Source organism: Myxine glutinosa, chromosome 2 (genome assembly GCF_964187855.1).
Source record: "Myxine glutinosa chromosome 2, kmMyxGlut1.1, whole genome shotgun sequence".
NCBI lineage: Eukaryota > Metazoa > Chordata > Myxini > Myxiniformes > Myxinidae > Myxine > Myxine glutinosa.
Window position 1 is genome coordinate 268,015,623 of NC_136262.1, and position 25,653 is coordinate 268,041,275.

General features: G+C 43.7%; 1 protein-coding gene across 4 annotated transcripts in view; it reads left to right on the forward strand.

Annotated features, from left to right (window-relative positions):
- Positions 1-4,035: 4,035 nt before the first annotated feature.
- Positions 4,036-25,653, forward strand: part of PCGF5 (polycomb group ring finger 5) — a 58,551-nt gene continuing 36,933 nt past the window's right edge. Inside the window, exon 1 of one of the 4 annotated variants that reach the window (XM_068105710.2) lies at positions 4,036-4,255. The gene's annotated coding sequence lies outside the window, so the exon portion shown is untranslated. Of the gene's footprint in view, positions 4,256-10,510; positions 10,647-11,316; positions 12,055-25,653 lie in introns of those variants that run through there. The other 3 variants (XM_068105711.2, XM_068105712.2, XM_068105713.2) reach the window with 3 other exon arrangements.

The following is a 25,653-nucleotide window of genomic DNA, read 5'->3' on the forward strand; positions in this document are numbered from 1 at the left end:
ATTAAATTTCCTTTCTCTTCGTACCATTAACTCAGGCACCTTTTGAGTTAGGAAGCTGATATTTGGACATGCCAATGACCAGGTGATTTGGCTGCAAATGCTATTTTTGATTTATTAATTAATCAATTAATCGATTAATTATTTAATTATTCGATTAATGACAAGAATTTTTTTTTTTTAAGTTACAGATTCTGATGAAATAGTGGTAGTTTATGTGTTCTCTGACCAAATTGATTAATAATTTAATTTTTTTATGATTATTATTTATTTATTTTCATTATTAATCATTTATTTATTTTCTTTCTCATTTGGCCAATATCTCAGGCACCTTTTGAGCTGGGAAGCTAATATTTGGACATGAGTGACCAAGTGATGTGGCTATCAAGGATATTTTTGATTTATTGATTAATCATTTAATTGCTTAATTATTTATTGATTAATTGATTAATTATTTATTGATTAATCAATTAATTATTTAATTTTTTATTAATGACATTTAATAAAATTTCTAAAAGATAGGTCTTCGGATGAAGCACTACTGGTTTAGTTATGCTATTAGCCAATTGATTAAGAAAATATTTTGTGATAATCTTTTATCGATTTTAATTATACAATTAATCAATCAATTAGCGAACACCTCTTCCTCCCAATGCAGCCTCTATGAGGTGCACTGCGGTATTGCCGGGCGCCCCGGCAATGCCGCGCTGTAGGATATTTCATTATTTGGCATGGGGGCGGTGTACTTTGAATGTATGTGTACTTGTTTTTTGTTCTTTTTTTTTTTTTTTTTTGTATACAAGATCGAGGCTCGTGAAAGAGGTAACATTAATCACACAGAAAGACAAACCGACACATAAAACATATAACATGGGGAGAGGTAGACAAGATGGGGGGGGAGAGGGGGAGGAACGCAAACACAACATCTGAGAGCAGGGACATCGAGAGATCTGTGGGAGGGAGACGGCTTTGGGGTGGGGGGGGGGGGGGGGGGTTATTTGATGATTCCCAGGGATCGTTCGGCCAAGCCATTTGATGCCTGGTGATGTGGGATGACAAACTTATGTTTTATGCCGTTCCGACGTGTGAACTCGGCGAACTCGGAACTGGAAAAACATGAACCGTTATCACTCACGATCATCCTGGGCAGACCATGAGTGGCGAAACAGCGTCTGAGTCTTTCGATGACAATGGCTGACGTAGTACCACGCGTCACATAGGCATCAATCCATTTTGTGTGCGCGTCCGTAATTATTAGAATCATGCTGCCGTTAATAGGCCCGGCATAATCGAGATGTAGGCGATGCCACGGTTCGCTGGGCCATTCCCAGGGATGCAGTGGCGCTTTCGCAGGTGTATTCCGGGTGCTCTGGCAGGGGTAACAATGTCGAACATGATGTTCGATATCAGCATCAAGATTCGGCCACCACACATAGTTTCTGGCGAGTGACTTCATCTTCACAATCCCGGGGTGACAGTCATGGATTTCATCCATGACCCTGGAACGCAGCTTTTCCGGGATCACGACACGACACCCCCAGAGCAGGCAACCATTTTCCACGCTGAGTTCGTTTTTACGTGCTTTAAAAGCCGCAAAATCTGGGTCACCCTCAGGTAGCAAATGCCATCCAAGCTGTACAGCCTGGACGGTTCTGGACAGAACGGGGTCTCGTCGAGTATGAGTGCGGATCTGGCCGGAATCGACAGCACAATCTTCCAGATGCTCCATCAGTGCGATAATGGATCCTGGTGTAGGCGAATCATCAACGGATTCTGGAAGGGGTAACCGACTCATGGCATCTGCATTTGAGATAGACGAACCGGGCTTATAACATATGGTGTAGTCATAAGCAGCGAGAAACAGGGACCAGCGGATGATCCTGGGCGGTAGTGTGTCAGACGTCGCCTTAGTTGGACCAAACAGACTGATCAGCGGCTTGTGATCAGTGCGAATCGTGAAATGGTGTCCAAGAAGGTACTGGCGAAATTTGCCGACGCCGAAAACGATTCCCAATCCTTCCTTGTCAAGTTGGGAATAGTTCTTCTCTGCCGGGGACAACGTTCTGGAAGCAAATGCAACAGGTCTTTCCGTACCATCGGGCATCACGTGTGATTCAGATCCTGGGGGGACAGGGCCTTCTCCATTGCTGCTCCCACCCTCTGGAACTCACTACCTCACACCATCAGAGACTCCTCCTCACTCACCACATTCAAAACAGCACTCAAGACCCACCTGTTCAACACTGCATTCAACATTTAACCCCTGACTATCTCTTCTCCTTCTCCTTCCTTTGGCTTTGATTAATTTACCTATTGATTTTTGTCTTTTTGCACTTGTTTTTTGTACTCTGTCAAAGCGTCTTTGGGCTTCTTGAAAAGCGCTATATAAAATAAATGTATTATTATTATTATTATTATTATTATAATTATAATAATAATAATACACGCCCCACTCCATACCGACAGGCATCGCATGTCAGCACAAGATCCTTCTCTGGATCAAAATGAACGAGAACATTGGACGATTTGAGCAGATCCTTGGAGGTCTGGAATGCTGATTGTTCAGTGGACCCCCAGCTCCAGGAGACTCCTTTCCTCAAAAGCCGATAAAGGGGGCCCAAAACGTCGGTCACATTCGGGATGTAACGACCATAGAACTGAAGCAAACCGAGGTATGACTTCAATTCGGTCACGTCTCGTCGAGCAGGAGCATCCTTGATAGCTCGGACTTTCTCATCTGTCGGGTGTAGACCTTCATACATGATACCTGCTATATATCGTTTTTGGCCCTATCTCCCAATGGTGAAGAATCACTTTAAAAATTCTACTAGCCGAATCCGGATCTTCATCAAAATCTAATCATTTCGTCCGCGTCACATTCGCTACTTCTCTGCCAAATCTAGTCTGAATCCGTCCTCAACTTTTTGAGATATTTTGTTCACAAACAAACAGACAAACGGACAGAGAGGAGTGAAAACATAACTTCCATCCACCTTTGGTGATGGAGGAGTGTTGTTAATGAAGACGTCACTGCTGCCTTCATTATGACGTCATAATTCGATAAGTACAACGTTTAGTCCAATTAGTTTGAAATTTATTGAGCGTGATCTAAGGAACAATTATATTGGAGAATGCAAATATATGACGTCATCGGTCACATGGACTGGCAGCCATATTGGATCAAAGAAAGAAACTACTTAAAAACGGAATAGTTGGTCGCACCAAGTTGATTGCGCAGGATAAGTATTCTATGAATACACTCTAGTTCAAAACATCGATGCGAAGCTAGAATAAAAATTATTTTATAATTGGTCATATATTTATTACGTACGTACGGTCATGTGATTCCATCATGTGCGTTTTCGTGAAAATTGGGGATGGGGATCAAAATATGCGTATGTATTAAATATACCTCTCCGTAGACCGTAATACATGGAATGTCCTTCCTCGTGTCGATACAGCCTTGGCAATCTTGAAGTTACCTGCACGGACTTCGTGTGTTGTGTTCAGGTTTGTTAAAACTGATCGGTCGCCATTACACGAGGGACATTCGATCACTTGTCTATCTACATTTGAATTATCCAGATACTTCCAACAATGTCGGTGTTTCGGGTTTCGAAAGTTAAATAAACCCGTAAATGAACAATTAACGAACGGAGAGGCGATTTGAGCTCGATCACAACACGACACATCATGTCCTCCTTACCTTACGTCACGCCGTTCTACCTACGTCATTACTAGCATAAACGAAAGGAAAAATGGGGAATTTAAAGAGGTGGGAGCACATGAACCGTGGTTTTAGCACAGATATCGTTATAAAATATAAAGATGTGTCTTCGCTTTGTTTCCCTCCACGCATTTTCATGTGTTTTGGTTAAACTAGACACACCTTGGTTCGTATAGATTCCAGTAGATCTAGCAAATACAATCAAAACGATCCGAGACGTAAGAGGTAAAGATTTATGGCGCCAAACAAAAGACCAAACAGATAATGAGAAAGAATAATGATAATTGTTTTGAAAAGAAGTTTTTAAGATTAATTAAGGTGAAGAGGAAGAAGGTACGAGGCGACGTGATGTCGGAGGTTTTTTCGCTGAGTTCCGGAGTGTGCTTCCTGGGTTATTTACACAAAGATAAATATTTATATACATACACATAAATATATCGAGGTACTTCATTGGTGGAGTGTGGAACGGAGCGACGATACCGGACTTTAAAGAAGAAAAGAGAAGCCAGACTGAACGATCTCATGGACATGGTAAGGACTAAACTAAAGGTGATGGGAAAAATGTGTTTGTAGTGGATGGGAGAGAATGGGAAGAACATTTTGGGTAATGAGGAAGGAAAAATTAGGACGAAGAGGGAGATAAAGGGGGACGACGTAAACGAAGAAGAAGAGGAGGAGAAGTTAAGGTGGAGGATGTGGAGGATGAGGACGAGTTAAGGTGGAGGACGAGTTAAGGTGGAGGATGTGGAGGATGAGGACGAGTTAAGGTGGAGGACGAGTTAAGGTGGAGGACGAGTTAAGGTGGAGGACGAGTGTGGAGGATAATCACAAGCAAGAGGGGGTGGAATAAATGTTGAGAACAAGTGGAGGCGGGGAGAAGGTTGAGAACAAGTGGAGGCGGGGTGAAGGTTGAGAACAAGTGGAGGCGGGGTGAAGGTTGAGAACAAGTGGAGGCGGGGTGAAGGTTGAGAACAAGTGGAGGCGGGGTGAAGGTTGAGAACAAGTGGAGGTGGGGTGAAGGTTGAGAACAAGTGGAGGCGGGGAGAAGGTTGAGAACAAGTGGAGGCAGGGTAAAGGTTGAGAACAAGTGGAGGCGGGGTGAAGGTTGAGAACAAGTTGGGGCGGTGTAAATGAATAAAACAAGAGGGGTGGGGGAAAGGAAGAGAAACAAAATTAAGGTTTAATATAAATGTTGGATGTATAGCAGCGATAAGTGGCTAAGGTGAATGCCAAAGAGGGAGAGGGGGAAGGGAGAGGAATGGGGAAGTTGGGAGGGGAAGAGGTGGGGGTGAAGGGAAAAGGTAAGAGGGGTTGGGAACAGGTATGGTGGGATGGGAAAAAGGTGGAGTTTTGAGGAGGGGGTGGGGAGGTGTGGGGTGTGGAAAGGCGTAGACTTGGAGGGGAGGGGAAGTGGTTGTGGGCGGGGAGGGTGAAGGAATTAGTGGGGAGAAGGAGAAGAGGTGGGGAGGTGAGGTTGGGTGAGGAATGCGGGGTTTGGGGGAGGACGAGAGGAATTGGGGAAGTAATTGAGGTGTTGAAAGCTACCTTGACGGTGGTGTGGATCCTGACATAACTTCAAGGAGGGAGGTATGAGGGGTCCAGTCTTGACTTTAGGGAGGGGAAGAGGGTCTTGACTTTACTTTTGGGAGGGGAAGAGGGTCTTGACTTGACCTTAGGGAGGGGAAGAGGGTCCTGACTTGACCTTAGGGAGGGGGGGGAAGGGATTCTGATTTGACTTTAGGGAGGGGGGGGGGGAGGAATCTTGGCTTTACTTTAGGGAGGGGGGACGGATCCCGATTTGACTTTAGGGAGGGGAAGGGGGTCCTGATTTGACTTTAGGGAGGGGGGAAGGATCCCGATTTGACTTTAGGGAGGGGAAGGGGGTCCTGATTTGACTTTAGGGAGGGGAAGAGGGTCTTCACTTGACTTTAGGGAGGGGAAGAGGGTGCTGACTTGACCTTAGGGAGGGGGGTCGGGATTCTGATTTGACTTTAGGGAGGGGTGGGGGGAGGGATCCTGATTTAACTTTGGGGGGGGGGAGGAATCTTGGATTTACTTTAGGGAGGGGAGGAGGGATCCTGCTTGTACTTTATGGAGTGGGGAGAGGTCCTGATTTGACTTTTGGGAGAGGGGAGGGATCCCGATGTTACGGATCCGGGGGATGGCGCTCCCGTTAGCAAGGGGGGGTTAATCCCCTTGTCCTGTTAAGCTGGCCGTCCGACCGGTCCTGGTACCTGTAACGCTCTTATGCGGGGTGGGATTGATCAGGGTTATTGGTCAAGGTGTTGTCCCGAATACCTTCACCAATCCCTCCGCAGAACAGTCCGCATTCCCTCCGCATTCACCAATCCCTTCACCACAAGTTCCGCTCGAACCACGGACAATATGGTATTTGCCGAGCGGTTTAGCAATCCGCGGTTCGAGCCGTTATCAAAGGATTAAACCCGATTATAAAGCGTTTGGCCAAAAATCACGCCACAGGTACTCAATTGAAAGAAAAGACTAAAGCGATCGGATGAGAGGAAGCCAAAGAACCAACAAGGGTAAAGGAAGAACACAGGTTTATTTCTATCTACAAGAGGAAACGAAAGAAGGGCATTTACAAAGAGGAAAAAAAACAGATACACAGGGCAAGTCTTAAACAGTCTTAATTATGGAACCCCAGACAACACAAAGGACAGATCACAGACTTACACGACAAAGGGAATTGCAGGCAGGGATTCGCCAGGGAGCGAATGGTTCAGGCCGATGGTAAGGATGCGCCAGGGAGAGAAGGGTCCAGACAGCGGTAAGCATTGAGGTCTCTAGGTCCCTATACATTTATCCTAACCCGCCCTCGGCGAGCTTACACTGCCATAACCCCATAACTATTGCTCATGTGCCCGGGGATGGGAGGGATGGCAGAGTTACCATCCCTTTACCCATATACCATTCGCCAATAAAAGGTATAAAATTTCAACCAAATTCGCCCATCCAATTTTTCCAATCACATCTGCCAATCAATTTACCCATCAAATTTTTGCCAGTCACATTGCCCATAAAATTTGCCAATCCAATTTGCCAATCATATTCCCTATCCCTACCATCGTCCATTAAACTTCGAGCCTCGGTGCGTCGTTACATTTTCAAAGCTCGGCTTCGCAAGGCCGAGCGATGAATGCAGGTGGTTTGGTCTCCTGCAGGTTGGGTCCATCCGGCATTCGGTTCAGGGGAGGAGGTTTGGTTGGGCCAATGTTTAAAGCACCATCCCTACGCAGGGCTTCTCGCTCCCATGCGCGGTGGGCCAACCTTGCCCGGGTAGAACGCCGCCACCACAAGGGGGCGCCGTTCCGATCCCTCCTACCTTCCCTCCTACCTTCCCTCGAACCGGACCGGTTGCCTTGCCCGGCAAAGCCCGGACTCGACTGCGGGGTGGGGCCCGGCCCGGATCGTGCACGACGCTCCGAACAGAAGCGACGCTGCACCGATCCCCGCCGGCTCCCGCAATACCCAAAGCCCGGCATGGACCGGGGGCGCGCGTCGGCTAAAGGTCGGTCTAACCGCTGCTCCGTTTAACGTCGATGCCTTACTCGCATGCTCGCATCCATACGGCGACCCCTTTCACACTCTCCAAACCCGGCGCTCCAACGCCGCTCGTATATCCCACACACTTTGTCACAGCACTCGCTCGTGCACTCTCCCCTCGCACAAACTCGGGTCTACTCATAACGCTCGCCTACTCTTTTGTGCACTAATCCTCACTTTCGACAGCACACTCTGTTATCATGCACTCCTCTGTTACACACCTTTCTCGTGCACGTTCTTGCGCATCCATTCCACCATTCGCACACCCTGTTACACACCACTCGCGCACCTTCTTGCGCACACGTCGTTCACACACTTCGTTCCACACCTTTCTTCCCCCGTTACGTCCTCCGTAACACTCACCACGAGTGTGCACTCTTCTGCACACCCAATCATCACCGCACACTCTCGCGCCAACTCTTGCGCACACTCTCCCGGTACGTACTCTGTACACTCGGTTTCACACATACCCTCCGACGTGCATTCGCTCTCGCACCCGGTATCACTCCCATACTCTGTCACACACTCACTCTCCGACGCACACTTTTTCCTCACACAGCGCACCACGGACCTCCCACAAACGCCCGCGGTACGCTGGGATCCCAAGCGTGTGAAAAAAACATTCTCCCGCAAAACCTCTTAGCACCATATACCACCTTACTCACCTTTGGGATCCTCCTCTCCACGCGCACCTGCAAATCGTTATAAGGATTAGCAAGTACAGCATCAGGATGTGAATTCAGACTTTGTGCATTTTCCATTTCTCCCTGCCGCGAGTGCTTTTCTGCATCTGCGGTCTCTCCAATTCCAATTTCCACTACTGCTTCGAATGATTCGGACTTAATTTCTTTTTTCTTTCCCTCGACGACCGCTGGTCCGAATAAAATTTCCTTTTCTACCTCGGCGGTCGCCGGCTTTCCCATACCCCGGGTCGCGATTTCTACCCCCGTCCAGTTACCTGCGCTTTGCTCCACCCGCTCAACCCGCGCTTCTCAACCCGCGTTACCCCGTCGCGTACCCCCGCGACCTCTTCGCTCAACCTGCGGTTAACCTCCCTCTCGGCTTCCCTTACCTCATATGTGGCCTTGTCCCTCGCTAACCCCTCATTTACTTCCCCGATTTGGTTACCCACTTCCTCCAGTTGGCCCCCTAATCCTCCCAATTTGCCTTCTAGCCCCCCTATTTGGCTTTCTAATCGCCCCCCCATTCTACTTTCTAATCCTCCAATTTGGTTTCCCATCTCGTTTCTCATTGCATCCATCTTACTCCCCGACTCTACCATATAGGCCCTCATTTGTGCCATGAAGGTGTCCAGATAGGATTGCACATCCATAACGCCCATTTGCGCGGCAGGTGTGGCCCTCGCCGCCATGTGCGACGCGCCATTTTGTGCTGCTGCAACCTAGTGCGAGGCGCCGCCATCTTGTGCGCCTGCCACCCCCTCTACCGCATCCTCATTGTTCTCCTCCTCCCTGGGGTCCTGGGTTGCCTATAACCCCTCTTCTACCTCCCTGACCGGCATCCGATCACCTTGACTATCCATGGCACGATTTGAAAATTTAGATGTTAAGCAAAATTTCGGCCGCTCGTAATTTCGACCAAATTTTTCAGATGGATTAAAAATTTGGTTCGGGCTTCAAATCCCACTCCCCGACACCAATTGTTATGAATCCGGGGGACGGCACTCCCGTTAGCAAGGGGGGGGCGGGGGGGGCGGTTAATCCACTTGTCCTGTTAAGCTGGCCGTCCGACCGGTCCTGGTACCTGTAACGCTCTTCTGCGGGGTGGAATTGATCAGGGTTATTGGTCAAGGTGTTGTCCCGAATACCTTCACCAATCCCTCTGCAGAACAGGGAGACAAGTACCGCTCGAACCACGGACAAGATGGTATTTGCCGAGCGGTTTAGCAATCCGCGGTTCGAGCCGTTATCAAAGGACTAAACCCGATTATAAAGCGTTTGGCCAAAAATCGCGCCACAGGTACTCAGTTGAAAGAAAAGACTAAAGCGATCGGATGAGAGGAAGCCAAAGAACCAACAAGGGTAAAGGAAGAACACAGGTTTATTTCTATCTACAAGAGGAAACGAAAGAAGGGCATTTACAAAGAGGAAAAAGCAGATACACATGGCAAGTCTTAAACAGTCTTAATTATGGAACCCCAGACAACACAAAGGACAGATCACAGACTTACACGACAAAGGGAATTGCAGGCAGGGATTCGCCAGGGAGCGAATGGTTCAGGCCGATGGTAAGGATGCGCCAGGGAGAGAAGGGTCCAGACAGCGGTAAGCATTGAGGTTCACGCTCCGGGCTCGAAGCGAACAGCAGCCGGCAGCTCCGCGTCTCAACAACCGGCGACAATATGGCGCTAGAGGGTCTCGGTCTATTGCCGCAGTACGAGCACCCCCTCACGTCTCCCTCTCTCTTCTCTGGTTCGGCTGGATCACTCATCTGCCCCCAAGCAGTCCCCCGCAGTCGCTTTTATCACTCATGGCCGTATCAAGCCGCGGGCAGCGAGGGCACGCCTACCAGATCGCTCACCGCAGTGCTGGTTGGCTGGTTAGGGCTGGCTGACTCCATCTCCGATGACTAGTTGATGCCACGCCCGTGATCCGGCGGCTCCTCCCCCTTTTTCCTGTTCTTGGCCTCGTGCGCAATGGAGTTTTGGCTGCTGCCAACGACGTACCACAATTTGGAGAGGGAGAGCAAATGGATCGAATGGGGCCTATCTTATTTGATTAATGCAATGTAGAGACAAACTATTGGAAACACAGCCTTACCTGAAACACATAATAATGAAATAACTATGAAGAGGGCCTATGGTTCGCTACGTGTTGCGATGTGGACTAACTAGGGGACGACCTTTGACCTTGACAATGAATGGAGGTATTTACAAAAAGAATTATTTACAAAGGGTATATTTACAACAATTTACAAGTGCAGGGTTCTCAAAACCCCAACACCGATTTGACTTTAGGGAGGGGAAGGGTGTCCCGATTTGACTTTAGGGAGGGGAAGGGTGTCCCGATTTGACTTTAGGGAGGGGAAGGGTGTCCCGATTTGACTTTAGGGAGGGGAAGGGGGTCCCGATTTGACTTTAGGGAGGGGAAGGTGGTCCTGTTTTGACTTTAGGGAGGGGAAGGGGGTCCTGTTTTGACTTTAGGGAGGGGAAGAGGGTCTTGACTTGAGCACAATACGAAAAAAACAAACATGCTTGAGCATTTTCCAACAAGGACCATCGAAGAAATCCAAAGTTTTGGCACAACTTCACCATAAACTGGGTCTCGTGCGCTTGGATCTCAAACACCCTCCCGAAGGGACTGACTCACCTGGATGTACAATCGACCACGAGACCCAGGTGAGCGATCTCATCATCGCTCTTGTAGTTTTGGCCGGAATGTCGGGTGTAGTCAGCGGGTGAGACCGTATGTACGCCTACATTTTCCATATATGCCAAGGGCTCAGATGGGAATTGGCAGAGAGGCCAACCCATGTATGACTTTAATCGACCTTTCTATCTTGTTAGTCCCTGTTACGTGCTCCTCCCCAAACCCCGGTCACGGTGTACCTCCGAGCCCCGAGAAGAGTCACGGCAGAAAGATGTTATTCTGTGTATCAAAGATAAATGGTGAAACCACACCAATTGTTACCAACAAACAAGTATTGTATTAAGGTCACACAAGAATAACAACACAAAAACAATAGTAATCAATTGTACAACCAATATATATTGTTGCGGATATGAGGACTGTATTTTTTTTTATTGTGTGCTTTATTATTATTATTGTTTATTCTGCGCCTCCTGCCTCCGGAGCTGTGTAAAGGTCAAAGGGCGTCCCATAATTAGTCCAAGAGCATGCACGTCAGCCCATCATAGAATACCCCTGTTCGATAGTTATATCTTATTATGTGTTTTAGGGTAAGGCTGTGTCTCCCATTAATTGAAATACTCCATTGCACCAGTGAAAGAGATAGATTCCCTTCATTCCCATTCCCAAAACTTTAATTTCCCCTTTCATCATTGCCAGGCCTCGAGTGCCATTGCCAAGAACCTCCCCTCCAATTGCCGCCATTGACCACGAGGCAGGGTCGGAGAATAAAGGCGTGTCTCCACCTCGTCATAGAGGGGAGGAGTGAGCCAGCCCCACTCGACCAACCATGAGCCAGGGGTTTGGCTAGAGAGGGCAGAGGAAGAGCGATCGGGGAGGTTCGCAAAGGTTGAGGGGCGGGGCCTATATAACCCACGGCAGGGCGTTTCCCGAAGGAGATGAGCTTTTACAGAGAGACGAGAGGGAGTCCAAGCAGTTGGGTCCAAGAGATGCGCTTTGAGTTGAGTCCAAGAGAGGCGCTTTGAGTCGAGTCCGAGAGAAGTCCAGAGTTGAGCTGCAGCTCGAGCCACCGAAACTGCACTTACTGCAGCTCGAGCCACCGAAACTGCACTTACTGCAGCTCGAGCCACCGAAACTGCATTTACTGCAGCTCGAGCCACCGAAACTGCATTTACTGCAGCTCGAGCCACCGAAACTGCATTTACTGCAGCTCGAGCCACCGAAACTGCATTTACTGCAGCTCGAGCCACCGAAACTGCATTTACTGCAGCTGGAGCCACCGAAACTGCAGCCACAGCAGCGTGAGGCCTAGACGGCAGTTTGGAGCAGGGCCGCGAAGGAACGGCGGCTGCCCAACGAGTCGATCGTGCTGCAGGACCAGTTGGACCTCCCTATCCCGCCAGCCATCCACCTGCCATCCCTATCATCATTCCCCGTGTGAGTCGTCTTTGTTTGTTCTGTCCTGGGTAGGTAATTAAGCTTGTATAAGCTAAGGATTTCACTGTGTCACCTGCGTCTCATGTGCCTGTAAATAAACGTGACTGCTTTCTTCCTGCTTATATGTGTAAATAATAAACCCAGTTACTCTTCTGTACGTCTTCTTCCTCTTTGCATTCGGTCGCTTTAGAGTTTTCCATATTGAGCAGCTGCGGTGCGATACGGCCAACGTTTGGGGTTGAATCGGGTTAGTCGGGGAATAACTGTTCGGCCGCGGTTACACCACCGCTCGGTCAAAATAACATCTTAACCGCGTCCGTAACAATATCATTCCTATGATGGTACCATCAGTTTCGTACAATGTAACTCACTGTGCTCCAAGTGAGCGAAAATAACATTCCCAATGTCTCTGTCCCAGCTTTAAGCCAAAGTCGATCCATGCTCCAGTGATCGTCTAAACGATGTTGCATCGAGACCAGAATCCCGCTCGGTTGACAGTCACACTGCCAAAGATGGGCAAAGGTACCCTCAAGAGGCGACTGGGAAAACACACCTTCGGGTATGGACGTTCAACGGCTCCCAATCGACGAACCGCAAATTCCCACTCAAAATCCACGTTACACACACACACCAGGTTACGTCTGGATGCGGTGAAATGGTTGAAGCGAGGTGAAAAGCCTGGAGGGATCCGAAATCAGGCGCGAGGCAAAATGGCCAACGGTCCGTTCTCGAGATGTAACGGCACTCCAATGATTCTCTTCGGAATCAACCGCAAAACCTGTCACGCAGGTTTATCTGTCACAGCGATAACAACTCTGTCGCAGGAATCCCTTTCCCAGGAAACCCCAAAGTTCGCTCGTGACCCCCGTTCACCAGCTTTTGCTCAAAACCTCACGCAGCTCGGCTCCTTCTCCGACCTCACTCGCTCCGCCTCCTTTTACTCTTCTTCCTCCTCGTCCGGTTCCCGATCCGATTTCCGGTTTCTTTTTACAACATTAATTTTTTTAACCTTTTGAAAACAGTTATTTCCAATTCACTTAAACGATAACAATAATAGTACAACAACAACAACAACATGCATTTTAAAGGCCATTTTCCCTGCTAGAGCGGGGGTTAGCCTTGCGGTCCTGTAGGGGAATTTGTAGTGGGGGACTCAGGACTCCAATGACCGGACACAGGTTTACAAAAGGTCTGGTTTATTAACTGTATTTACTTCATTCCAATTACCAAAATGATACCGCATAATATAATGGATCAGGTTAACTCTTTTCGCTGGTCCTTCTCGTTCAGCCGATGTTTCCTCCGCCACTCCCGTTCGGTCAGCGCTTCTCATAGCAAGTTCTTACCCAACGTTTGCTCTCGGTTATATCGCCAAACTGGACTTAATCCTCTCTCCGCTGATGCCCCGAGGTCATGCATTGCACCGAGTCCTGGCATCAGCTCGCTCCCCTCCTGCTGTGATTTCCATTTACACAGTAGGGGGGGTGCTCTAGCCTGGGGCCTTGACCAGGTGTTTCAAGAGATTACCATGTTCATGCACATTCTGACACTCATTTACAAACTCGTCTTTAACAGAGTTTGCATGTAAAATGTATCTGCTTTGTTACCAGGTTAATTAATAAGTTACCAGTGCCAATTAATAAGTTACACTGAGTTACACTTCCACAATTCCCTCATTTTTTTGTTTTTGTTTATATTAACCATTAATCTAAACATCAATATAAGTAAACAGTCAATCACTACAAGTAAACATCATTACAAGTATAAGTAAATAATCATAACTTTGGTAATCAAATTCCCTTAGGCATACACCGTCATCCTGCAAGAATCACAAAACATTTCGTTGGTCATTGACTTCTTCCATATTGTTCAATCTATTGCATTTGCATCACAAATATATTTTCAAAACAACACTTCACCATCACCAAGATACAACAATTTCACTTCATTTTCAAGTTTTGTAAAGCATCTGCACCATCTGGAAAAAACGTTTGCCTCCACACACATGTTGACTTTGTTTGAAAGGAAGGGCTGATCACTTGTGTTTGAATCCAGGTATGAAACATTTTCTCCTAATGTCTTCATAGCTCCTGCACTACTTCGTGTAGGATTTCGCTGTTGTGGTAACACTGCGGAGTCATAGACTGACCCTTCTCTCCATGTAGCATTCTTGCCACTTTTTTTTTGTGAACCATAATGATTCCTTGAACAAGGCCTTCGCCCAGTTGTAGTCAACTTGCCTCCTCCCTCATTATGAGTGGGCAGCAAGTATTGGTGTGACGTTGATTGGCCAGCAAGATGTGGAACAGGGATGCCGGATGCATCCACAATGATGTTGGGACCATGGTGTTCAGGTCATCCATGGTCCATACCAGGCGTGGCCCGCAGAATCGCGCACAGCTGTTGTGAAAAGGCACAGCCATTGGTTTGCAGCTTCATGCTGGCTCCCCGGAAGTTGGTGAAGTAATAACATATGTCCCCGCATTTCACAGAGGTTGCAGGTAAAATGTCGTTGTCCTGCAACTTCTGATGTGATGAATGTTCGAAGCCTTCGAACAAGAGTAAGTGATCGCCTTTCTTTCATATGTTGCAGTGTGATCCAGGCAAATGGTCACATAAATTTCCTTGGTGAAGGTAAGCATTCATCTCCAAGTTACACGGGAGAATGTCTTCATCATTCTTTGAGAAAGAGGGTGTATGCCATGATTAACTTCATTTTTAGCCACAAATTTTCTTTCTCGAACTTCTTCCCAATTCCGTTAGCACTCCCTTCAAAATGTGATCTCGTCTTATCCTTATGCTCAGTCACATCTGAATCTGCTTTCCGCACACACTGAATCAGATAGGGTACATCTTACCATGAAACAGCATAATCATGTATATCTTCCGACAGTTTCACATTCAACAATTTGCTGTTTTTCCTTAACACAAAAAGTTATATTCATTTATATGCGTCACACAAATAATATTCAATCAGGTATGTATTTTATTACTAAACTAAGAATAGCATCCACAATTGCTTTCAGGTTAATATAGTTCAAAAATTAACTCATGCAGGTATTTTAGCACTACTCTAAGAAAATAAATTGTATATGATTACAATCACAAACGGGAATACCTAATTCCCAACAACAATTTTCCCAAACCAACAAATTAAGCATAATGTATTATTACCATAATTCCTCTCCACTTTTTTCCTTTTCCCTCTTTTTCCCTTAACAGTGTGGCACTCGTGGTGATATGAGTTCACTGATATTGTAATTGACACAACTCATAACATTGTCGTTATGCCATTATCTTAATTCTACTGTATTCATTTGCAACATCACTTGATTTAATCTTTTAATCTCAGTATTTATGTCGCCATAAAAGTCTTCCTTTTCTGGTTCCACATTTCTTTCCTCATTTGTCACTTCATGCGTTATCATCGTGTTGTTGGTTACCTTATTCAAACACACCGTCACTAAGGCTTTCAAGCAAGCCACCACTAAAACAATTGCCAATATAACTACTAAACCAACAAACAAGTCTGCTACTCCTTGTATATATTCATACCTATGACATAGTTATATGTCGATGACATTTAACATTATATACCAAACTAACAAGCTTCCTAAAAGGTAAATAAAGAAAATCCCTTAATATGTAACATAATCAGATTATTTGTCTTACCCTGATCCCCCTATCCCCCTATCTCCCGGGGTTGAACTCAATCCCCTGATCATGAGTGTAGTTGTGATACATTTTTCACTCATGTTGTATTAATATCAGCAGGTAATTGTATGTCATGTAGGCAAATAAATGTCACTATCCCAAGTAGGAATATCACATGTTGAAAATGTAATGTTTGTCAATGCAAGGGGTGTTAAAATGTAATTCAAATGACTGTAAATCACGACTATCATTTATCTACCACTGAATGTTCTGCTGGGCTGCTAGGTGCAGCCTCATTTTCTGTGGGATCGTCCACCTTAGCCCCATGTGCTTGTTTGCAATGAGGGGCATGAATCCAACTTTCTATTTTGGGTCCATCTTTTTTTCTATTCTTATCAATCTCCTATGGTTTATCATTTTGTTCCAAGATACCGCAACCAAAGGTTTTAACCAAAGCTCTACCAAACTATTTCCAGTTTGAACAAAAAATGCCAGTGAAACAATGATTCGAAGAATTAACTTCAAGGGGTCAATAAATTTATTCTATAGCCAGATCTAATTTTCCCATCCAATAGTTTGCCTTGCCACATGTCATATTATAACACTTTAATATGACAGATCCAACAGTTTGCCTTCGAAAAATGTTTCCCATCTCAACAAATTTCCTTTTTTTTTTTTTTTTCAAATAGCCATGTGTAACTTACGTATTTAACTACAATTTCCTCTCAATTTGTTTGGCCCAACTGGCCGCAAAAGTGGCTGCCAGCATGCAGTACCGTTTTTTATCTACCAAGGAAGTGTTCCACACAAGACCTCTACCAAAATGTTGTTTGTAAAAAACAAATCTGGGATTTCTGATTACATGGATGCACCCTCTCAGGACATTTTCAGGCTGCTGTTAACAATCCACTACGATAACTTAATTCCTTTACCCACAATCAAATAATTAGTACAAATTGAGGATATTATCCCTATCACATTCTTTTATAGATTCATTATGTTGGATCTAATTTTTTTTTTTTTTTTTTTTTTTCCCAATAATTTTCCACTGCTGTAAGGCGGAACAATAGCTCTCATAAGTCTTAGTAATATCGTACTTAATTTGCCCAGCAGCGAATAATTTATTTACTATCCTTTCTCATCTGTTAACCAGTGACTTTGTTTAAACTCCAGAACTGAAAACCCACAATAGTTCAAACCAGCAAAATTTTCTTTACTATTTTCCCATATCATCTATGCCTAAAACACATCCATACATACAGCACAATTTATATGCTGATAAAATTCAAGTTTATATATATAAAAATCCGTGAGCAGAGTACTCTGGGAAGTCAGTGTAAGACCTCTCCCAAATTTGGCTAATTTTGTACTCCCACATTTTTATGAAGCTCATATCCATAAATAGCTTTGATTCTCATATAAATTCTATCAAAATGGAATCTCAAGATTACTCCCAATTTTCACTATCACTGAAATTACTATCAATGAATGGCTGCTCATAACCCAACACATCAAATCTTTATATTCCATCTCCCTTGACAAAAGAGATAATGTTCATAATCAAATTTTATTTCTATTTTATTTTACGGATTCTCTGCATATTCAATCCCATCCACATAAAACTATCCATTTCCAGACAGGCACACTGTCGGTGTCAACAATCTTGTAAGATTGATACACAAAACAATAAAAAACACTAACATTGACACACAAAAAATACACACACACATGCATTATGCGTATTTGTTTGCGTTGGAACTATTATTTACAGATCAAGATGGGTGTCAATTTTATTTCAATTTCATAAAATTTGTCCTTCAATTTTAGAAATGCTAATACACAAATGGACCAAAAAGTTTATTCTTAGAAAAACCCCTATGATGTCACATTGAAATTACCCTTTCAGTTCCCACAATAATTTATCCAAATTTGACTACACACCCATTTACATGTCAGTCGACCACTGACTTATCAATCATGCGGAACACTAGTCCGAAATTCCCACCTGATCATGACGTGACCCTTGTCACTTGGTTTCAAAAATTTGCAAAGCAATTGTTCCAACTTTGTAAATTTAAAATTGTGTGCCCAACATAAAAGATCCAATTTCGGCATGTGATCAATTAATTATCAATTTGCTTACAAGCAAAAGAAAAAATTAATAATTCTTGCTCCGAAAAACTTTTCAGACCCAAGAATCATCGACAGTTATTCATGTTTGTCCAGTAATCTAATTTGTTGAGGCCAATCGTCATTTGGGATTTGTCGCAATGAAGGCCTAATCATTGTCTGAGGTATCGGTCAGCACTGGTACCCTTGATCTTGGTTTACCCTATTAACTTGTCTTCCTTTTGGTATACGGACATCCTCTTTTCCAATGTCCCATCCGTCCACACTTGAAACACCGGTTTCTGTCGTTGCCTGGTCTGTGCACCTGTGCACCTGTATTGCTGGGCTGCATCTCTACATCCCTGAGTTGCCACTGCAATCTCTCGTTATCTCCTGAAACACGAAAAAATTCTCTGTACCGTCCTTTTTGGGGAGACGACTGGAAATCTGATGGGACAACTGTCACTTTCATTCCTAATTTCGAGGGCAGTTGTGCATTTGTCTCCTCCACTGTATCCTGTATCCTTTTTATTTTAAGTTCTAGATCCGTTATCCGTTCTTGCTGTTCCCGTTGTCTGGATTCACCATCCCAAAGATGGAATGCAAGCCAGTCTACCGTTAGATTCTGTCTCTTCCTGGCTTTCAATCTTTGTTCCAATCTTTCCAATCGACTTCGCTCAAATGTACCATCTCTTGGAAACTCCTCATCATGTCCCTTTGTCCACAAATACCAATTCTCGACCTGCCTTATAGCTTCGGCACCATAACGGTCGTACATATGATGTGTACAAGTACCTTTTTGTGGAATTTCTGGTTGTCCTTGTGTATTCTTGCAGGCTCCATTTCCCATTCTGCCTTTTATCAAAGTAGCGTTGGATGTGTTGTAGCTTGTTCCAGGTTCCTTCAAAGCTTCACTCGTACTTCCAGGAAGGATCTCTCCACCTGTTCACACGGTGATTTCCAGAGAGTCTCTCTCAGCTGTGGCTTTTGCACAATCCAATCTCACAGATCAGTATTTGCAGATGAGCCGGAGGGTCAGTATGAAATGGGTGAATCCTCAGGTGTCCGCTCTGTTTGATGGGGAAATCACACAATGGTAACCGCACATATATATCTGTATATAAACTCACCACCTTGCTCAATTTTCCCAGGTTGTCTCCACATTGATAATATCTCGCAAAGATACCAAAGCTTCTTTCCTGAGACCGCATTTTCATCAATCAAACAATCAATATATTCAATTCAATTTATTCAGTTCAATTTATGCAATTAAATTCAATCAATTAGATTCAATCAATTAACAATTCAATCAATTATTCAATTTCAATTAATTCATCAATATTCATCAATAAATCAAATTAATCATTTTGAATGACTCCTTGCATAAGCCCTTTCCCCAATGATGTCAGGACAGGTCCATCCATTGACTGAGATCGACTCTCATCGGTCGTCACCTCTGGTTCGTACCTCATGTCAATTGATGAATCACCGTCCTGTCCTAGGGTCATATCTGACATATTTCCCCATTTTGCCTGGTCTCCACAAATTTTCTTTGCAACCACTAAAGGCAACTCATCCTTCATTCGTGAGACAGCCAAAATGGATGGCAGATATTAAAGTTCATTGGAAAAAATATCTCATCATTTTTTCCTTTAATAGTACCCAAAATCTCTTGGCAATTTAAATTTCGTAAAACTCCTGAAATAAGACTGTCAAATTCCTTCAATCATGCTAAATTTTGAAACTCCATCGCTTGTAACACCCAATTTATCCCATAGGGCTTGAAAGTTCTTTCCCAAGTTCATGCAATCATTCTGCATTTGAACCCTATGATATCATTCATAATAATCATCATGATTTTATCGTCATGGTCATATCATAGTCATCTATTTAAACGAACATTTCCTTTATCACCACAGCTATGTGGTATAATCCACAATAGAATAAAACTGTACATAGCAACAGGCTACCTCATGGCCACTTAGTATACCTATTGACTATAAGTCATAACAATATCGAATAATCATTGAACAATTCAAAAATCGCTTCCACTGCTCCAGCCGCAGCATTCGTCATTTTGTCTGCTCATCAGCATGACCAAAACGAAATAAAGGGAGCTCAACCATTACACAGCGCTTTTAATGGCGCATGCCATAGGAACTCAACGCAATTTCGACTCGGCCAGAAAACGAGCAAATTTTGCAGGATGTTAACTGGAATTAGCCGTGAAAATATATCCAAAATACACAAAAATACCCACCCACAAAAATAAACAACAAAACCCAAACAAACCCAAGGTCGACCATATTACACAATTAAATTACACATTCAATTACTCATTAAATTACTCATTAAATTACTCATTAAATTACTCATTAAATTACTCATTAAATTACTCATTTCAGCATCGTATTGATTGCTGAACTGTTCATGGGTTTATACACACCTTAAAAGAGGTATGCTTTGTGGTGTTGCCCACCTACCATGTTTAATTAAATTAATTGATTGCTGAACTGTTCATGGGTTTATACACACCTTAAAAGAGGTATGCTTTGTGGTGTTGCCCACCTACCACGTTTAATTAAATTACATCATTTCAGCATCGTATTGATTGCTGAACTGTTCATGGGTTTATACACACCTTAAAAGAGGTATGCTTTGTGGTGTTGCCCACCTACCACGTTTAATTAAATTAATTGATTGCTGAACTGTTCATGGGTTTATACACACCTTAAAAGAGGTATGCTTTGTGGTGTTGCCCACCTACCACGTTTAATTAAATTACATCATTTCAGCATCGTATTGATTGCTGAACTGTTCATGGGTTTATACACACCTTAAAAGAGGTATGCTTTGTGGTGTTGCCCACCTACCACGTTGAATTAAATTACATCATTTCAATTAAAACATCGCTTCTACTGCTCCATCCGCAGCATACGTCACTTTGTCTGCTCATCCGCATGACCAAAACGAAATAAAGGGAGCTCAACCATTACACAGCGCTTTTAATGGCGCATGCCATAGGAACTCAACGCAATTGCGACTCGGCCAGCAAACGAGCAAATTTTGCAGGATGTTAACTGGAATTAGTCGTGAAAATATATCCAAAATACACAAGAAATACACACCCACACAAATAAACAACATTTATTCCGTTCAACAGAACAAACATTTCCTCTATCATGACATGCATGTCTTCAAAATTATGACCAAGAGAAAAAGTAAAATTAATTAAAACTGCGGGCAGTGATGATCCGGGGACCATACCGCTCCATCCTGATTGGACGAGTGCGTGCTAGAGTCGTTAACAACGACAGTCCAGATCCGATTGTTCAAAATTTCAACTCAATCGATCGAAAAATGAACGCAGGGATGCATTTTAAAGGTGCAGTGGCACTAACTGAGTTGCCACGAATATGGCCACGAAATTGCCAATATGGCCATCACAAAATATTTTCCTTAATCAATTGGCTCATAGCATAACCAATCTGCAAGTATTTCATCCGAAGATGTGTCTCTGAGGACTTTTAATTAAATAAGTCATTTATAAATCAACGAGTTAATTTATTAAATGATTAATCAATAAATCAAAATTTTCCTTGACAGCCATATCACTCGGTCAGTGTCATGTCCAAATATCAGCTTCCTTACTCAAAAGGTGCCTGAGTTAATGTAATGTAATTACTGTAATAAGATTACTGTAATGATTACTGTAATTACTGTAATTACCGGAACTGTAATTACTGTAATTACCTCAGGTAATTACTGTAATTTAATTACTGTAATTTAATAAGCAATGTAATTAATTAAATAAGTACTTCATTAATCGCTAATAATGAAATAATTCCTGAATTCTTATCCGATTCACTTAACATTTTGAGTGTCCCCAAAACGTTGGAGCAAAACGTTGCAACAACGAAAGTGAAACGTTGTAGCGACGTTGTGGAAACGTCAGCAAAACCCAACAAACAAGAACAGTACACATTTCCTGTAATTATCTCCCATAATCACAACAAGAACAGTACACATTTCCTGTAATTATCTCTCATAATCACAACAAGAACAGTACACATTTCCTGTAATTATCTCTCATACTCACAACAAGAATAGTACACATTTCCTGTAATTATCTCTCATACTCACCAAACAAGAACAGTACACATTTCCTGTAATTATCTCTCATAATCACAACAAGAACAGTACACATTTCCTGTAATTATCTCTCATACTCACCAAACAAGAACAGTACACATTTCCTGTAATTATCTCTCATAATCACAACAAGAACAGTACACATTTCCTGTAATTATCTCTCATACTCACAACAAGAACAGTACACATTTCCTGTAATTATCTCTCATAATCACAACAAGAACAGTACACATTTCCTGTAATTATCTCTCATACTCACAACAAGAACAGTACACATTTCCTGTAATTATCTCTCATAATCACAACAAGAACAGTACACATTTCCTGTAATTATCTCTCATACTCACAACAAGAACAGTACACATTTCCTGTACTTATCTCTCATAATCACAACAAGAACAGTACACATTTCCTGTAATTATCTCTCATAATCACAACAAGAACAGTACACATTTCCTGTAATTATCTCTCATAATCACAACAAGAACAGTACACATTTCCTGTAATTATCTCTCATACTCACAACAAGAACAGTACACATTTCCTGTAATTATCTCTCATAATCACAACAAGAACAGTACACATTTCCTGTAATTATCTCTCATAATCACAACAAGAACAGTACACATTTCCTGTAATTATCTCTCATAATCTCAACAAGAACAGTACACATTTCCTGTAATTATCTCTCATACTCACAACAAGAACAGTACACATTTCCTGTAATTATCTCTCATAATCACAACAAGAACAGTACACATTTCCTGTAATTATCTCTCATAATCACAACAAGAACAGTACACATTTCCTGTAATTATCTCTCATACTCACCAAACAAGAACAGTACACATTTCCTGTAATTATCTCTCATAATCACAACAAGAACAGTACACATTTCCTGTAATTATCTCTCATAATCACAACAAGAACAGTACACATTTCCTGTAATTATCTCTCATAATCACAACAAGAACAGTACACATTTCCTGTAATTATCTCTCATACTCACAACAAGAACAGTACACATTTCCTGTAATTATCTCTCATAATCACAACAAGAACAGTACACATTTCCTGTAATTATCTCTCAATATTACCTCTATTTATATATACTAGGGCGTGCCCGCACGTACGTGCTTGCCCGTACGTGCTTGCAAAAAAAAACACACATGCGTGCAAGCAACAACAAAACTTTGAAACCACGTGGCAGTAACGACCACAGAACCCCCCTTCTATCTACATGCAATGGTTTGGTCCATTCGCAAAGCCAAAGCGAATGACCACAGAACCCCCCCCCTCTATCCACATGAAATGGCCCGGTCCATTCGCCGAGCCAAAGCGAACGGCCCGCGAGCACGGCGACCACACCCTGGGACCCACCCGTCCGATTAATTTCAAACCTTAACAAATTTCCCATTCCTTCCCTTCCTGATTTCAAACCTGACTTCCATTAAAATCCCTTCCTTCATTATTTTTCCAAAATAGTGTGAACATTAACCCACACCAAAACCTCTGACATCCCACCATTAACACCTATTTTAAGCGTGCCGAATCAGTAAGCATCACCCCTTCTATGAGCCTCGACCAGAGGGTGGTTGTCACCCACAAACACTCGTCGCTAGCTGTTCCATTGTCTGCCGATTCCCATTCTGCTGTTTTTGTCTCATAATCAGGATAAATTTGGAACAGCCCTTAAACTAACACCAAGCAGATCAATTTTTATATTTAAATATAAAATCATTTAATCATTAATTCATAATCATAAAATCATTTAATCCGTGTCAATTCCCTTTCCCGGTTCCCTGTCGCTCGCCGAGCGCCGAGTGCTTTGAACAAGTGCAAAAAAAGAAGTACTTTATACGTGTACGGGTGGGTAAACGAGTGTACCGGCCTTACACGTCCTGGAAGCAAACGGTCGCAAGGTGCACACTTGCTCCGTTTGCTTCCAGGTCACAGTAAGACCCTTAATGACCAGCGCAAAAATACGTATTTACAGAAATCATTTAGAAAAAAAAACGAATAAATTGCTACAGTCGTTTATCGAAATCCCATTCGTGATGGCTCACGCCACCTATATCGCGGCATCGGTGCGCAAAGAAGCCCCAGACCACCTGCTCCCCCATGTATGTACCCATAACTTCCAAGTTCGTAAATCATATTGGACAAAACAAGACACACTCACCTTTTAAAGAAGACTTGTTTGTGTGTACAATTGATCCCAGCGGTGCCTCCAGATTGTAGGGGAATTTGTAGTGGGGGACTCAGGACTCCAATGACCGGACACAGGTTTACAAAAGGTCTGGTTTATTAACTGTATTTACTTCATTCCAATGACCAAAATGATACCGCATAATATAATGGATCAGGTTAACTCTTTTCGCTGGTCCTTCTCGTTCAGCCGATGTTTCCTCCGCCACTCCCGTTCGGTCAGCGCTTCTCGTAGCAAGTTCTTACCCAACGTTTGCGCTCGGTTATATCGCCAAACTGGACTTAATCCTCTCTCCGCTGATGCCCCGAGGTCATGCATTGCACCGAGTCCTGGCATCAGCTCGCTCCCCTCCTGCTGTGATTTCCATTTACACAGTAGGGGGGGTGCTCTAGCCTGGGGCCTTGACCAGGTGTTTCAAGAGATTACCATGTTCATGCACATTCTGACACTCATTTACAAACTCGTCTTTAACAGAGTTTGCATGTAAAATGTATCTGCTTTGTTACCAGGTTAATTAATAAGTTACCAGTGCCAATTAATAAGTTACACTGAGTTACACTTCCACAGTCCCCATGACAATCTTCTCCATTTTGCCCTATTTTCTGCATCTCTCCTTGTTTAACCCCCTTGCCCGCATTTCTTCTTCCACCATCTTTAGCCAAGTCTTTCTCGGTCTTCCCCGTCTTCTACTTCCTTCTACATTCATTTCCATCACTCTTCTCAACCAGTCACTTTCATCCTTCCTCAACACATGACCAAACCATCTCAACCTGTTCCTCTTCACAGCATCAATCACAGACTTTATTCCCATCATCTTTCGCAATTCATCATTTGTCTTCCTCTCTCTCAACGATACTCCGCACATCCGTCGAACCATTCGCATTTCCACCCTTTCCAACCTTCGTTGCTGCTCTACGTTCATTACCCATGTCTCGCTCCCATAAATCATAACACTTCTCACAAATGCAGCATACACCTTTCCCTTCAGCTTCAACGACACTCCCCTCATCATCAGCACGCCACTCAATTCCCGAAACTTCTTCCATGCACATCTCACTCGAGCAACCGTTGCCGAGTCCGATCCACCTTCTCCATTCAGCATGTCTCCGAGGTAGCAAAATGTTTTCACACCTTCCAGCTTCACGCCGTCTCCAAGATCCAACTCAACATTTCCTCCATCTGCAGCTCCCTCTGTGCACACCTTACATTTGAATGTAGCTGCCACACTGGTTAATGACCCTCTCAGACCACTACATTTTTGATGAACCCACTCAGCGCACATTGTACACTGAATGGAGTTCACTCCGACACCCTTCCTACACACAGCACAGGGCCACTTCCCAGTTCTTTCCACCTCACCACATGCTTTACCACTTGCCATCACCTTCGTCTTTCCGATATTCACCTTCAGACCTTTTGTCTCCATACATTCCTTCCACTTGTTCATCTTTTCCTTCAGTCCATCCATACTTTCC